The following is a 10,653-nucleotide window of genomic DNA, read 5'->3' as shown; positions in this document are numbered from 1 at the left end:
TAACCTGCTACTTGCTCCTAGCCATGTATGTTTATTTTGCTTAAATATCAAACTTGGTCAAAAAAGTAACTGACTGGGTAGCGAATTGATAAAGGAAAAAAAATCGACTGGTTGCGTGGACAGACTGATGTATTTGGATGGCAAAATAAGTTTCACTATTTAACCCTGCATAACATATTTATGTCTAGTAGTGGTGGGCGGATCGATCCAAGTATCGATAATAATGTTGGTATTGATCAATACCAGTTTAATAAGATCAAAACTTTAGTTTCAATTTCTCTCCTGAATGCACTGCGGCTGTCTGTGGAAGCGCTTTTTAAAAAAAAAAAAAAAATCAGTGGTCATTGTTAACACACCACAGCACAGCACACAGTGCGCAACAAAGAAATGTGTCCTTTGCATTTAACCCATATGTGACTTTCGTGACATAGCAGGGGGAAACTAACTCAGCGCCCGGGGAGCAGTGCTTGGGGACGGTACCATGCTTAGGGCACTTCAGTGGGGCCTTGCTGGTCGGGGATTCGAACCTGCAATCTTTCAACTACAAGTGCGCTTCCCTAACCATCAAGACACCACTTGCTTTCGGTTGCTGCTCCCGGCTGTCACACTGCAGGCTTTGCTCCTCCTCCTCCCTCTTGTGTGTTGATGTACCATCGCATGACTCAGCGGCACCAGGCAAGCAAACAGGCGCACCTGCGCACGCGCGCACACACACACACACACACTACGGAGCGTAAGAAATTATGGCAGAGAGAAAGAGGAGTGCTGTGTGGCTTCGGTTTTTCAAGCCGAAGATCAATCAACGGCAAGCTGTATTATTTGTAAAAAGGCTGTCAAATCACGGTAATACAACTAATTTATACAAGCATATGAGAAAACATTCAAAAGAAAATGCAGAGCTACAGAAACGGAGAGAGGATGTGATAAATATTTCTTTGAGCGTGTTTACACTTTATTGAATTTTTCATTGTACTGTGTTTATTGAATTTTATTTTTCATTTAAATTTTTTTTCAAAGCCGGTTTGTCACGATGGGTGAGCGAGCGAGCCAGGAAACAGGCGAGGCAATCCGTGAATGCAGGTAAACGGGGTTTATTCACGGAGGACAGGACCAAAACACTAACTAACATTAATGACGGATCTGGGGTAACGTACTCAGACGCGGACTAAATACAGAAGACAAGCCACAATAACAAGGAACAGCTGGGCACGATCGGGGAAGCACACGTGGATAATGAGGGGGCGTGGCACACATCGGGAGCGGACGGAGCAGGGCGTGACAGGACCCCCCCCCAAAGGTGCGCACTCCGGGCGCGCCTAAGAGGAGGCGACGGACGGGACGAGGGAACAGGACCTGAAAGACAAAAAGCAACAACATCAACGAGACACCGGAAACAGGACAGAGACACAGAACAGGAACAAGGACCAGAAAAAGGACAAGACCTGACAGAGGACAGGGAACGCGGACAAGCAGACAGAGAAAACAGACACAGAGGGAACAGAAAACGGAGGAACAACAGGGCAAGGAGTGAACACCGAAGACACCGAGGGATGAGGAGCAAAGACAGGAGGGACAAAGGGACCAGAAGGGGACGGAGGAGACAGAACAAAGGGAGGAGGAAGAGCAGGGCGAGCACGAGGGAACCCAGGCGGGCGAGGGAAGGCAGCCGCAGGGGCCACAGGCGGAAGGGAGGCCGGAGCAGGAGGGGACCACACAGGGGACAAGGAGACAGACGGAGGGACCGACAAAGGAAACGAGGAGGGAGCAGGAGGGAACACCGGCGCAGGCAGGCAGAAGGGGGAAGCCGCAGCAGGCGGAGGCGCAGCCGGAGCCAGGGAAGGCGCCGTCCGACGCCCAGCCGAAGCGGGGGGGCCCGGAGGCGGGCGACGAGGCGCCGACGGAGGGACCGCAGGCGGGCGACGAGGCACCGGAGGGGGACCCGGAGGCGACAGCCGAGCCGGAGCCGCAGGACCCGCAGGCAGCCACCGAGCCACGGCCAGGGGGCGCAAGGGCGAGCCAGGGGGCAGGGAGGGCGGGACCCGGACCCGACGTTTGTGTCCCCTCCCTTTGCTGGACACAGACAGGCGGGCCTGTCGGGCTTCTCCTCTCAGGGGCACCGGTGTAGGAGACCGGTGCCCACCTGGGTCGGGGGAACCCAGCAATTGGATCCCCGAGGGGTCCCACTCAAGGTCCCCCACGGGGACAGGAGTCTGAGTCTCAGGCGGGACCCCGGGCGCGGCCGTTGCAGCCGGCGGAGCCGCAGGCGAGCAGGGCTGGACAGGCAAGCAGGGCTGGACCGGCGAGCTGCCAACAGGGGCTGCCGCGGGCAGAGCAGCGGCAGCAGCCGGCGATGCAGCCGGAGGCAAGACAGGCGAGACGGGCAGGTCAGGCGAGACGGGCGAGACAGGTGGGACGGGCGGGACGGGCGAGACGGGCGAGTGGCCAGCAGGGGGCACCGCCGGCAGAGCAGGGGCCACTGCAGGCGCCTCGAGCATACGGTCAGCAGGGGGCGCCTCGGCGGGCGCCGCCAGCACGCGACCAGCAGGGGGCGCCACCGCGGCCACCTCAGGCAGCTCAGGCGCCGGCAGGACAGGCGAGACAGGTAGTTCAGGCAAGTGGCCAGCCAGGGCCGCCGCAGCGGGCGCCGCCATCACGCGGCCAGCAGGGGGCGCCGCAGCGGGCGCCGCCATCACGTGGCCAGCAGGGGGAGCCGCGGGCGTGGCTGCTGGTGAGCAGGGCAGGACGGGCAGGTCAGGCGAGCAGAGCAGGACGGGCAGGTCAGGCGAGCAGGGCAGGACGGGCAGGTCAGGCGAGCAGGGCAGGACGGGCAGGTCAGGCGAGCAGGGCGAGCGACCGGCAGGGGCCGCCCCAGCGAGTACCTCGGGCAGAGCGGCGACGGCCGGAGCTGCAGGCGGTGCCGCTGGCAGAGCGGGCTCTTCGGGCGTGCGGTCAGCAGGGGGCGCCCCGGAGGGCGCTTTGGGCATGCCATCAGCTGCAGGGACCACAGGCAGGACAGGCGGGTCAGGCAGGACAGGCGGGTCAGGCGTAGCCGCTGGCAAAACGGCAGTAGCTGCAGCAAGCAGGACAGGCAATTCAGGTGCCGGCAGGGAGGCGGCAGCTGCAGCAAGCGGTGCCGCGGGCATAGAGGCGGCAGCTGCAGACAGCGCAGCCGCGGGTAGAGCGGCGGCAGCTGCAGGCAGCGTAGCCGCGGGCAGAGCGGCGGCAGCTTCAGCAGGCAGCGCAGCCGCGGGCAGAGCGGCGGCAGCTTCAGCAGGCAGCGCAGCCGCGGGCAGAGCGGCGGCAGCTTCAGCAGGCAGCGCAGACGCGGGCAGAGCGGCGGCAGCTTCAGCAGGCAGCGCAGACGCGGGGAGAGCGGCGGCAGCTTCAGCAGGCAGCGCAGACGCGGGGAGAGCGGCGGCAGCTTCAGCAGGCAGCGCAGCCGCGGGCAGAGCGGCGGCAGCTTCAGCAGGCAGCGCAGACGCGGGGAGAGCGGCGGCAGCTTCAGCAGGCAGCGCAGACGCGGGGAGAGCGGCGGCAGCTTCAGCAGGCAGCGCAGCCGCGGGCAGAGCGGCGGCAGCTTCAGCAGGCAGCGCAGCCGCGGGCAGAGCGGCGGCAGCTTCAGCAGGCAGCGCAGCCGCGGGCAGAGCGGCGGCAGCTTCAGCAGGCAGTGCAGCCGCGGACAGATCGGCCGCAGCTTCAGCAGGCGGGGCCGCGGGCATTGCGGCGTCAGCAGCCGCAGTTGCTGCAGGCGGTGCAGCGGCGGTGTCATCCCAGGCGGGGAGTAAGGAGCAGGCCCCCAAGAAGAGCGTCGGGGCGGCTGCTTCTCCTTTCCCCTTCCGCTTCTTCTTTTTCTTGCGGCTGGGGCATGTCGCTTGCGGCGGGGTAACCTCGGAGAGGGCGAGCGGTTGAAGCCGCTTCTCCGTAACCCTGTCGACAAGCTGCCGGAGAACCTCCGCTTGTATGCGCTCTGCTGAGAGCGGGGTGATTTCCTCCAGGAGGGTCCCGCTATTATTGGCTAACTTCAGTAAGCCGGAGTCCTCCCGGACCTCCGGCTGGTGAAGCCAATAGAGCACCTCCTGGAGCAGGTCGATGCGTTGTTCATCGAACTGCGGAGGTGCGTTGGAGAGATCCGTCATTCTGTCACGATGGGTGAGCGAGCGAGCCAGGAAACAGGCGAGGCAATCCGTGAATGCAGGTAAACGGGGTTTATTCACGGAGGACAGGACCAAAACACCAACTAACATTAATGACGGATCTGGGGTAACGTACTCAGACGCGGACTAAATACAGAAGACAAGCCACAATAACAAGGAACAGCTGGGCACGATCGGGGAAGCACACGTGGATAATGAGGGGGCGTGGCACACATCGGGAGCGGACGGAGCAGGGCGTGACACGGTTCTCTTATTTTGTGCACTTTATTTAAGAAAAAGACATTTTGTGTTACTTGTGTTTTTTAATAAAGTATTTATTTACTTTATTAAAAGTATTTATTTTATTTTTATTTTTTAAGTATTTATTTTGCCCAAATTCTGTCCTCGGTTTTAACTAATTAATAAGAAAATCACAAAAACACTTAAAGATAATGAAAATTAATTCAGCTTTAGCAATTTGATGATGCATCCACCTTAATTATTAAAAAGTATCGATATCGGCGATACTTGCCCTGTATTTACTTGGTATCGAATCGATACCAAATCTTGTAGTATCACACACCATTAATGTCTAGCGGAGGAAAACTATTCAGTAATATTTACAATGAATATAATATATGCAAAATGTATCAGCAGTCAGAAGAAGGAAAACTACAATCAATAATAAAATATGTACAGATATGTTGAATAGGTGTGCAATATTGTAGCAGCAGTGGAGAGGACTACAATTGCATATGATTTGGATCATTCAGTTCCCATTCACATTGGAACCCAGCAAACATTTGGACGTTTGATGACCGTTGAAATGACGTCCCTCCGACACGTCCCGTCATGGTTGAAAAATAGTTCCGAAATGAAAGTTGAACGGACGTCTTTGACGTAAACTTGCCGTGTATTCGGCGTCTTTTCTGGACGTCTCATCGTCGTCTGGATGTTTTTAAGATGTGTTCCTGCGTTATGTCAGTGTACTTATTAGCCTGAATATAAACGTCCTTATTGTGAAATGCACATCAGAATATAAACGGTTCAAAAAACGTCCAAAATCAGTCCAGTCAGACCTCAACGTCTATACAACGTTTAATCGACGTTTACATTACAAAACATTTCTTATTTGTATTAAATAAGAAAATATATATTTATATAACATACACATACATACATATAAATATACAAATAAATATCTATATTATATTTAAATATTTGTGTGCATTATATATAAACACATATACATACACACATACAAATATAAAAGTATACAACATTTTTAAACAAAGGCTAAATCTATAGTAGAACTGTAAATAGTAACAATTAAACATTAGTTAAACAAGAACGAAAAGAACAAGAACAAGAACATGAACACACACATGAATTATTTCTGTCAACGGGCTCATTTCCTATATCCCCCACCCCCAGCTCTTCCTGGAGCATGTTTTAGGTGTTCAGCCATTGCTGCCTCAATCTCGGAGTCTGTTGCATTTGCGCTCCATCTTTTTACTGCATCTGAGGGAATTGAATATATATATAAAAAAAAAAAATTACAAAAGGGCAAAATTGTCTTTATGATCCTACAACGACATTAAAAATACATCTTGGAACAACATTATCAGTTTCATTAACGAAACATTAGAAAAAAGTAATCAACATGCATTACACAACATTTTTCTGTTGAATAATCTTTGGTTAATAAAAGATGTTCTGCATTAAATGTGTGCTAGGTGAATGAAAAAATAGCATGTCCCCTTCCCCTTCAAAACCACTGTGGTTGAGCAAGTTCCATAAGTAGGTGTGTAACTGTGTGAAAGTAAACAGGACATTTCTGTGGTCTTTAAGACAATATTCCTTCAATAGATAAAAGGTACCAAAAAAAAAATAAATAAAATAAAAGAAAAAGTACAAAATTTCACGTCATAAGGCCAAAATTACCTTGAATTATATTGAATATGATTGTATCTCTAAATGGCTTCTTTTGCAGTTGGCCACCACCCCTCATGTTGAATTTTGCCATTAAGGCATTCGACATGATTCTGTGAAAGAAATTACTCAGGATTACTTCACCATCAGGAAAATTTACATGTAAGGTCAATATTACAATTATTGTAGTTGTAATATTATCAGCATGTTACTAGCATGCAATGTTAAATCATACACTTTAACAACCACTCATCTGTCAGGTAACAAGTTCCCTGAACTATGTTCTTATCCATATCCACATTTTTTGAGACAACTAATTAGTCATTAATGGCTTACACTGAAATTATGTTTTGATTTTTTGGTTCAGTCTGGCAGACTAAGTCAGTAGACATCTAAAACCTTCTGAACTAGAAAATAGGCATGTATGTGAGGAGATATAATGTCTGAAAGATTAAATCTGTAATTAAAAAAAAATAATACCCAAAGCTGGGTTTCTTATTTTGGCCAGAATATACATTTACATATACATTTTATTTCTGAATTATGCAGCAATACAAACAATGCAAGGCAAAATACATACCTGTTCATGACTTTATTGACAGTCCCTGAGAGAAGATCCCCCAACTCTGGACAGTTGCTGAACCTAAATGTGACATCACAATCTGTAATATATTAAAGCACAGTTCAACTTTCCCTGGCAGTGTCTCTTTTGAAAAGTGTTCAAGAACATAACGCTCAATACCATAATAAATATACTGTCCATTGCATTTATTTTGAACTGGCACTCCTTGTGGAGTTTCAAGAAGAGTTCTAGCATCTTTGGGAAGTCTATGGCCATGACGTCTAAGCACATCCAGAAGCTCATTTAATGCCTTGTGGGTCTGGTTTGTAGCAGTAGCCCAACTAGACAAGTCCTTGTGAAGAGATGGTGTTTCAACAATTGAACGTGAAGCCTCATCCAACTGCTCAGACTCAGTTTCAGTAGAATCAGTATCATAATTGTATTCTTGTTCATGTCTAATTGACACCACTGCTGTGCTAACAGAAGAACTACAGGCCACCATAGGATGTATTTCGTCGTGTGTTGATCCCTCCGTGAGGGGACTGCCCTCTCCCGCCAAGGCTGGCTCCACTGACCCCTCAGAATCAGAGCTGCTATCATATTCCACTAAGGAATCAACCTTTGCCCTTCTTCGTCTCCACTTCCTCTGGTACTCAGAGGACATGTTTAGCAAATCTAAAATTACAAAATTATTTTAAAGTAGTTACTGAAAACATCCATGTTAAAATTCATTTACAGACGCCAGCCCATGTTATTCTTGAGCTCTTCCTACATTTTGCTCAACATTTCACAGTCTCTTTCAGGTAATTTACTTTTTGAAAAATCTCAAGAGGCTACATTGAACAGTAAAACTTACTGGATCATTAAAACATACTGGTATGCTATTATCGACTGCATTTCATAGCTACTACAATATTTACCATTTGCTTGGGTTTTAACAAATTAATTTTTTTTTACTTTATTTAAAAGATCTTTCACTAAACATCTCGCTTTAAAGTCAATTTAAGCAGTTACAACAGCACTTCTTGCCATACCAAACGCACTACTGATTTGCCCTCCCCCACTCCAGTCTTATCTGAAATGATATCTTCCAGCTTCTGATTGACTGAACACACCTGATCCAGGTAACCAGCAGTGGGTAGGGCAGGGATAATTAGAAAACAATTAGGCCAGGTGTCCTTGAGGACCAGGGTAGGGAACCCCATATCTATTACACCATGTTCCTGCAGTAGCATGAAACTGCTCTGCTCATTTGTAATAATTTTTTAAGGCAGTGAAACAAAATCCAGCAAACTTAACATTTTGGGAACTTGGTCATTTTGCTATCAGTTTTCCACCAAGAAGTTTGCTCAACTGCATAAAATAGCTCAACTTAAATGTAGAGACCGCATGGGGCTTTATACTTGCGAACTCATGCTAATAGAGTGTGTTTTAGGAGTAGCCTAACGTTAACACTACTAGCTTTTAGCCTGCTATTTAATTTTAGCCAAACTCAAACTACATTTTAATTCCTTCGTGTCAAACGTAAAATTTATAAAACAATACAAAATGGACTTACCCAACAGTAGTTTTTTTTTATATAGATATAATAACTTTCACCCTCCTCTCTTCTTGTCAGTAAATAAGACTCGTGAAAATGCGTTAACTTTTCCCCTCTCTCTCTCAAGATAATCTGGAATATCGCGGTATATCGCGAGACTGCCAACTAGTGGCGGCACTGTTTCCAAATTCAAATTAAAAAACTTTATGCATCTACATGGGGAAATAAAACGCACGCAGAGTAAAGCGAGTAAACTTTTTTTTTTATTTGACAATCCACAACCAATTCGGACTTTAAATGTTAACCAGATATATACCTGTTCATATGTAAATGCATAAATTTCATAAAAACAAAATAATTTTTTAATATTCGAAAACACGGGGCGCATAATGCCAAATGCAGTGGCTTCACAATCACAGAGCACTTTGTGAATAATTTGTCATAAAACAATATGTAAATAAACATTTAAAATATATATCCTTTTTCCCCCACAATGAGTCTTGCTTGAATAGACGTGTAAAGGATGTCAGTGGCCGTCTTTTCACAACCTCTTAAAAACTACTCGGGGCACTTACTTTTTATTGCAGTATTAACCAAGGTGTAAGCACAGTCGCATTTGCATGTTTCGTGCTCAATTTCAAGGTGGATTTAATAAAGGATCATGATGGACTGTAAATGCACGTGTAAAGGACGTCACATAGTGGACCTTCGCTCACACGTGCACTCACTATTAAAATGCACTTAGCTAAAACTCAAAGTGACAGCTATACATGCAACCCCAGACAACTGTAGACATGTACAAATGTATCTGAATGCATTTTTAGGCAATGTTCTGTGTCACATATTTTTACCGATTTATGCCGTCTTACCTCGACTGTTTTTGGCCGGGGACACAACGTCGCCGTCGGACCAATGTTTGCTGGGAAGAGATGCTGAACTTTGAATAAGATCAAGACACTCAGTCCAGCAAAACTAACAATAATGTAGTGAAACGAGGGATTTACAGTCTGGCAGTTGTATCTAACATTTAAAAGCACCACTTCTAATGGCTTACGTTTGAACTGCGTCTCTCCACATTGACGCCAATGAGGCGAAGACAGGTCTTCAGCTGGACTGGAGCGCATGCGTACTTCCTATCTCGTAATTATGACTTTGTATCTCGTAATTATGACTTTCTATCTCATAATTTCGATTTTTTTTAATCTCGTAATTATGACTTTCTATCTCGTAATTATGACTTTGTATCTCATAATTTCGACTTTCTATCTCGTAATTATGACTTTGTATCTAATAATTTCGGCTTTTTATCTCGTAATTATGAATTTGTATCTCATAATTTCGGCTTTTTATCTCGTAATTATGACTTTGTATCTCATAATTTCGATTTTTTTTTATCTCGTAATTATGACTTTCTATCTCGTAATTATGACTTTCTATCTCATAATTTCGATTTTTTTTTATCTCGTAATTATGACTTTCTATCTCGTAATTATGACTTTGTATCTCATAATTTCGACTTTCTATCTCGTAATTATGACTTTGTATCTCATAATTTCGGCTTTTTATCTCGTAATTATGAAATTGTATCTCATAATTTCGGCTTTTTATCTCGTAATTATGACTTTGTATCTCATAATTTCGATTTTTTAATCTCGTAATTATGACTTTCTATCTCGTAATTATGACTTCCTATCTCGTAATTTCGATTTTTTTATCTCGTAATTACGACTTTACATTCTATTTCATTTTTTTTTTCTTTTACTGGCGGAAATGGGCTTCCATACTATGGTATTATATGGTGTATGTTTAAATTTTGTAAAATTTATAAAGACAGATTAAATACTTTTAAATTAGTCATTTTTAAATCATTAAGATTTATATGAATTCATTTATTAAACTCTAGTTTTTGAATAATTTCAATTACGCAAATCTTAAAATAAGTTAAAAAGTTGTTTACAGTTTATTTATTTCAGTTTGATGGAAATTTGTCAAACAACTGAAATGTATAAATAAAACTGAAACAAGTAGTTTTTCCAGTGTACTTTTACAAAAGAAAGTTAGGTTTATAGTAGTATTGTAATACTCTTGATCTCGAGACCACTTTTTACGGTCTTGCTCTCGTGTCGAAATTAATTTCAATTTGACTCGGTCTTGTCTCAGTCTCGGACAGAGGGCGGGTAAATAGAGAACTCGAGGTTTTATTTCAAGACCAGTCAAGACCACTCATCAAAACACCTCAATATTTATCACAACGGCTTAATATTCATCGGTCTGTTAACCATCATGAGAACCCGATACGTTGCGTTTTCGCACCCATTAATCACAGGCTCGCAACTTTGGGTAGGTATGACACAAATATGAATAAAAAAAACACAGATATGAATCAGATATCTTTGCAATCGAGAGAACTTATTCGAACCGGTCGTCCAAGTTATAAGCGTTATGCATTAAAATATTAGAGAGTAATCCTGTTCGCAATGAGACAT

General features: G+C 45.7%; 1 long non-coding RNA gene across 3 annotated transcripts; it reads right to left on the bottom strand.

Moving 5' to 3' along the window:
- Nucleotides 1-5,389: 5,389 nt before the first annotated feature.
- Nucleotides 5,390-9,129, bottom strand: LOC140578628 (uncharacterized). Of its 3 annotated transcripts, none has more exons than XR_011982891.1 (4): nucleotides 9,037-9,129; nucleotides 6,646-6,708; nucleotides 6,078-6,178; nucleotides 5,390-5,654 (listed from the first exon to the last, which is right to left on the bottom strand). It is a non-coding gene; the product is annotated as an uncharacterized lncRNA (long non-coding RNA). The 3 variants fall into 3 exon arrangements; XR_011982890.1 differs by lacking the exon at nucleotides 9,037-9,129 and adding an exon at nucleotides 8,186-8,294; XR_011982889.1 differs by lacking the exon at nucleotides 9,037-9,129 and having other exon boundaries at nucleotides 5,396-5,654; nucleotides 6,646-8,271.
- Nucleotides 9,130-10,653: the final 1,524 nt, after the last annotated feature.

The sequence above is a fragment of the Paramormyrops kingsleyae genome, chromosome 1 (genome assembly GCF_048594095.1).
Source record: "Paramormyrops kingsleyae isolate MSU_618 chromosome 1, PKINGS_0.4, whole genome shotgun sequence".
Classification (NCBI taxonomy): Eukaryota; Metazoa; Chordata; class Actinopteri; order Osteoglossiformes; family Mormyridae; genus Paramormyrops; species Paramormyrops kingsleyae.
Note: the sequence above shows the minus strand (reverse complement) of the source record. Positions and strands in the feature narration are given on the sequence as shown.